The 6000-nt window shown below is 37.7% G+C and overlaps 1 long non-coding RNA gene across 1 annotated transcript; it reads left to right on the forward strand.

The window, feature by feature from the left end:
- The first annotated feature begins 330 nt into the window (after positions 1–330).
- On the forward strand, positions 331–5179 carry LOC148425224 (uncharacterized). The gene is made up of 3 exons (XR_015865439.1): positions 331–740; positions 1254–3630; positions 4909–5179. It is a non-coding gene; the product is annotated as an uncharacterized LOC148425224 (long non-coding RNA).
- The last annotated feature ends 821 nt before the right edge of the window (positions 5180–6000 follow it).

Raw genomic sequence — 6000 nt, forward strand, 5'->3', positions numbered from 1 at the left:
CTATTACCATACCGTACAGTACAAACAAATTCTGACCACACGATGGCAGTAGACACCACTATGACAAGTCTTATGAGCATATTTTTATTTTTATTTATTTTTTTATCAGGCTTTACATGCTCGAGGCTTGATATCAAGCTAGTGGCGCTTATAGTGCTTACTAGTTAACAAGTAAGCTCCAGTTGCCCACTTTAAGCTTACTTGTTAACTAGTAAGCACTTTGAGCGCCTACTTGTAAACATGTAAGCTCAAAAATTGCCCACAAGTTCACTAGTGAAGCTAAAATAAAGTCAAACTAGTGAACTAGTGAGCATTTTTTGTGCTTACTTGTAAACACGTAAGCTAAAAAAATGCCCACTAGTTTACTGGTGACGTTAAAATAAGGTCAAACAAGTGAACTAGTGAGCATTTTTTTGCTTACTTGTGAACATGTAAGCTCAAAAGTGGGCAACTGGAGCTTCCTTGTTAACAAGTATGCACTACAAGAGCCGACTAGCTTGATATCAAGCCTAAGGGCGCCCACTAGCTTGATATCAAGCGCCTACAAGCGCTCACTAGCTTGATATCAAGCCTAAGAACGAATAAATACTCAAACGGCGATAGGACGCGTTGTCGCTCCTCCTATTTTACCCAGGATGCATCGGTAAGGACAACAGCCAATCATGATACTGTTTGTGGCAACCAACGACAGACGAAGCCGGAGAAAATCCCTTTTAGAAGTAAAGCTCTTTGTTTTATTTGTAAGTAATATTGTCGTACAAAATGTGGTTTTACGATTATTTTTCAGATATGTTGTTCGTTTAGTTTTTTATTTCTAAGTAATCTTGTCGGACAAAATGTCGTTTTACGATTATTTTTCAGATATGTTGTTCGTTTTGTTTTTATTCGTAAGGAATATTGTCGTACAAAATGTAGTTTCACGATTATTTTTCAGAGGTAATACTCGTTTTGTTTTTTTCTGCCAATAAACTTTCTCTCAAGATTGCAGAGTTTTGCGTGTCCCGTTTTGACGTTCTCAGTAGGCGCCCAGAGAGGCCTCATGTTGGCAGAACTTTATGAAATCTGCCGCTGGCTCTGACGTCCGTAGCCGTTAAAAAGCAATATAAAAGTGCAATTTTTGGAACATAATATTCTTATTACTGTTTGTTGCTTTTGTATGTTAGAATTATTGTATTTCCTTGCTCTTATCCATGGAGTACAACTTTGTTGTGACTGTGACAGTGCGTTAGAAATAACAGTTGCGCCGTTTTTAGTGTGGAGACAACTGCTGAAAGACGCCGCTGCACAGGAATTGCTTCACTTTGGACCTTAAGATGGCATCTTCAGCAACATAATGCTGTTACTTAAGAACATCAGGAGGAGAAGCACAGCATTTGTCATCATCATATCCGATATGATTTGAGAGATTTGTCTCTAATATTTTTAATATACCCTTTTAATCGTTGTTAAATTGTTGTATATAGTTCTTGTGTATTTAAATATTTTTACATAAGTATTTTAAATTGGTCTAGACATGAAAAGTCTGAAAAGAATTGGTGAAACAACAATTAAAATTTCTTCCAACATCTAACAGAGATCACACATGCTGTCAAAAAAAAATCAGATTTCAATAAAGACCGTAGAAACCTGTAGGCACGTTAATTGGTTCTGTTCAAAAGTAAGGAGCCAGGGCTCTGTTTTTGTATTTTACTGTATTTATTTTGTTGGTTTTCATGGTAAAGATAATGAAAGACAAGGTGCGGATGTCAACAAGTACACCGCTGACACCATTGCTCTGTGAAACATTCTCCAGTTCTCCCAGACCTGCATTTACAACACAGTTTACAGCAGAAGCCTGATAATAGCCCATTTATTTTAGTTTTGTGAGACAGAAGAGAAAAGACATTCAGGTGAGTGGGTCTCAAGAAGAACCCTGTGTGACTAAAATGTTGGTCTTCCACTAATGGATGGCTTATATACAGTAGAACAGTAAATAATAAGTCTCTGAAACTCATAAAAGTATTTGCTCCGGCAGAGATCTACGTAGTTATTGTTCATACTACTGTAATGCCCGTTATGTGGGGGTCAGTGCCTCGGCCATGTCCCGTCTGCAGATGGTCCAGAACGCTGAAGCACGTCTTTTAACAGGCACATGCAAACATGAGCACATTTCCTCCTGTACATTTTAGGATTCATTTTAAAATCCTTTTATTTACTTTTAAATCCCTGAACGGTCTTGTCCCTCTCTACCTCTCTGAGCTTCTGCACACATTTTGTCTTATCAGATTTAACTTTTATGTCTTTGAGCCGTTGTGTCTGTTTTTACAATGTTTTTATCTTTCTGTATAGCACTTTGGTCAGCTGTGGTTGTTTTAAAGTGCTTAAAAAATGAAGTTGGATAGTCTTGAGTTTCAGAATTTCAAAAAATCAACAACAAAAAAATAAACCAGTAAAGTGACACATGATCTAATATATTGTATTGATATTTAGCCCAGGACAGTAAACAACTGTGGAAACGCAGACTCAGGCTTTACAGGGTTAATTCTTTGCTGGGTGGAGCACTTATCTAAGAGCCAATAGGAGTTGTCATCATTTTTTTCTTTCCCGCCCCCTGATTAGCATTTGGTGTAACTAGTGCAACTAGTGAGCAAAATGTGTCCAGTTGTTCTACTAGTGAACATTTGGGCATCACTTGTTAGCTAGTTGAACTAAAAACACCCTTTGACTAGTTGACAAACGAGTGTATTGGCATCCACTAGTTGTACTAGTGAGCATTTTGGGTCTCACTAGTATAACTAGTGAGGTCAAACTGGCCCACTTGTATAACAAATGGATATTTGGCACGTCAGTAGTTAACTAGTAAAACATTTGACACTCACTAGTTCAATATCAAGGGATGTAGGGGAGCACACTAGTTAACTTGTCAGTAATTTGTCTGTCACTAGTGTCACTAGTGGGTGTTCCGGCTGTCACTAGTAAACTAGTGGAGGAAATCAGAGGTCACTAGTTAACATGTAGGAACAAACTGTGTTTGACTAGTTAACATGTTGACGCTTTTATGTCTTACTAGTTAACTAGTAAGACTTTGAACATGACTAGTTCAATCTAGTGTGCCACATGTGCATCAAAAAGCGAACTAGCTGGGCAATTGGCACTACAAGTGTGTTTCTTGATTTCACTAGTTGGAAAACCAATCAACACTTGTTGGACAAAAGTGCCACTACTTGTTGAAAATTAGCCACTAGTCGGCGTTTTTGTACAACTAGTAAGACAAAGCTAATAACTAGTTTGGATGTACGTCCAACTAGTGCCGGCAAAGACCAAACTAGTGAAAAATGCAAATGGCTGATATCCTTGATATCGAATAAATGCTCAAAAGGCTTGCCATAGACGCCACGACCATGTGGGACGTCTGCGGTGATTCCTTGCAGGTGGACCAGCGCCTCAATAAGCTGAAACCACGTGGCCGGATCTCTGCCAGAACTCAGGCACTTTCGCTGATGTCACGACTGCTGCCAATCGCGAGTGTTGGGACGATGTGGCCGAGGAAAACACCTCTTCAACAAGTTGCTGACTCATTCTGACGTCGGGGGTCACCCATGTGGCGAGACGACTTCTTTCAGCAGCTTGCCGAACATTCCAACGTCTAGGGTAACTAATGTGGCAAGATGACCCGTCCGGGGTCACCAATGTGGCGAGGCGAAGGAACGACACATTGCTCTGCAAGTGAAAAAAAAAAAAACGCCGGTAAAAAAAAGTCGAAATAATGAGATTAAAAAGTCGAAATAATGAGATAAATTCAACCCAATCGATGGGTGTCGCTGCAACAGTGTCAGTAGCAGTACGTCACTACATTGGCAAATTACGAGGTGTTGTTAAGTGCTATAATAGCCTACTAATTATCGGCTACGAATCGCTACCTATAGTTACAGCATTTGGCAAGTGCAATATCCTTCCTTGTCGTTTTCCCGTTTAGTTAACGTTAGGTTTTCTGGGGCAAAAGCTAATACCATACCGATTGTTTTTAATACTTTGAGCCCAACTTCAACCAAGCAAAATTTATGGATGTCACCTTGTGCATAACAGAGTTTATTATAGAGCGTGCATTCTGCTATTCCTCAAGTTATTAACCCCTAAACTACCGACATTTGCCCTTTTAGTCATTTGACTCAGGCATACATTATTTAAAATGGACAATCAGACATCTAATTTCATTGAAGATATATTAGGCCACAAGGCTATATGATATTTTGTAATCCGGAGGTGTTTTGAAAAATACGTCAGAGCCTCATCCCTCACCAGCCACAGACCAGTCCCCTGGTTTCACTGACATTCAGTGGCATTGGTCATCTATGAGGGGGCATGCAAGACATTATGTATTCTGACCCTCTCACATACATCTCACGATGTTTTGCATGGGCCCTCATAGTAATCACCTTTCATGTCGTAGTACTTCATTAAAATATACAGTTTGGCACAATATATTTGGATTCACAATTGTTTAAATTTGACTGTCATTTATTTTGTAGTGGCTCGAATAAAATCTGACACAATTTTTTTTATAATAAACCGTTAACTCTTCATTTGCATTTTATTGCTCCGATGACCATAGCAGTATCAAGGTTGTAATAAAGAATATAATTAAGAATGACATGCTCTGTATCCATCATTGAGTATTTTTGTCAGTGACCAAAAATAAAGTTAATAGGTACAGTAACTTATGAAAGACATAAAAGCCTAATTGGTATGTTATAGCAAGTCAAAATATCTGATGTAAAAATACTAAACAAAGTTGTTTGCTTGTAAGAAGATGTTACAAAATTCAATTACTTACCCCAGTACCCAGAATACCCAGGAGAAACAAATTGTAAAGAATGTAAGCACGTATCTCAGAGAGTCAGACACCAAGCACCTCTCCTCTTTCCTCAGATTTTGCACTGGATCAGACTTGTTCACAGGAAAGAGCATCACTGTCAGCTTCACAAAAGTTGAAGGACGTCAGAGAAGACCTCTTGTGCACACTTGTGGCTGTTACTTGGAGTTGCCAATCACTTATGAGAGCTACCCAGATTTTCGACATGAAATGAACAAAAAGAAAGCAACGTGTAGGTAATGGACATTGTCTAAGAAACAGATTTCAGCCAAGAGGAAGTGGATAGCCATCAGAGTACATGTTGAGGCTTTGTAGGTTTTCCAGAGTTTGGACCTAAGAAGAGTACTAGAGCTACCTTGTTAAACCATTGTTTTTGCCAGTGTTATTTTGTTGAGCACTGCTTTCAGTTTAAGAGTATGTTCTTATAAGACTTTACTGTTGCAAGTTAGAATCATTTGCAGTAAATATAAAAATAATGTTTTGTATGGTGATTGTTTACAACTTTGAATAAAAAATACAATTCATACATGTGGGGATTTTGCATTTTTAGTCACTGTATGGACAACAAAGTCATTTGTGTGTACATATATCGTGTATTTTGTGATAAAGACCTGAAAATAATGACTAATTTTTTTCCAAACTTATTTCATCATCTAACTTCTACAATTTCAGCCAGTATGTACATTTCAATTTGTCTTGTCTTGAATTAAACAGGACACAAACAATAACATAGTTTTTTTTTTAACAACCTCATTAGATAGATAGATAGATAGATAGATAGATAGATAGATAGATAGATAGATAGATAGATAGATAGAGAGATAGATAGATAGATAGATAGATAGATAGATAGATAGATAGATAGATAGATAGATAGATAGATAGATAGATAGATAGATAGATAGATAGATAGATACTTTATTCATCCCCGTAGGGAAATTCACATTTCCAGCAGTATCCTCAAGTCGAGATATAAAATATGAGAAATAAAATACACAAGATACACATAAGTCCAGTACAGAAGTATACTTAAGGTGCTTGTTAACAGTGTAAACAGAATAGTGTGAATCGTTGGAGTCTAGTGCAAGTATAATTAAGGTGCTTGTATAAAGTGAATAGTGCAGTGCAGAGTATGAGGTTTAGAGTTT

Source organism: Hippichthys cyanospilos, chromosome 4 (genome assembly GCF_059441005.1).
Source record: "Hippichthys cyanospilos isolate Australia breed blue-spotted pipefish chromosome 4, RoL_Hcya_1.0, whole genome shotgun sequence".
NCBI lineage: Eukaryota > Metazoa > Chordata > Actinopteri > Syngnathiformes > Syngnathidae > Hippichthys > Hippichthys cyanospilos.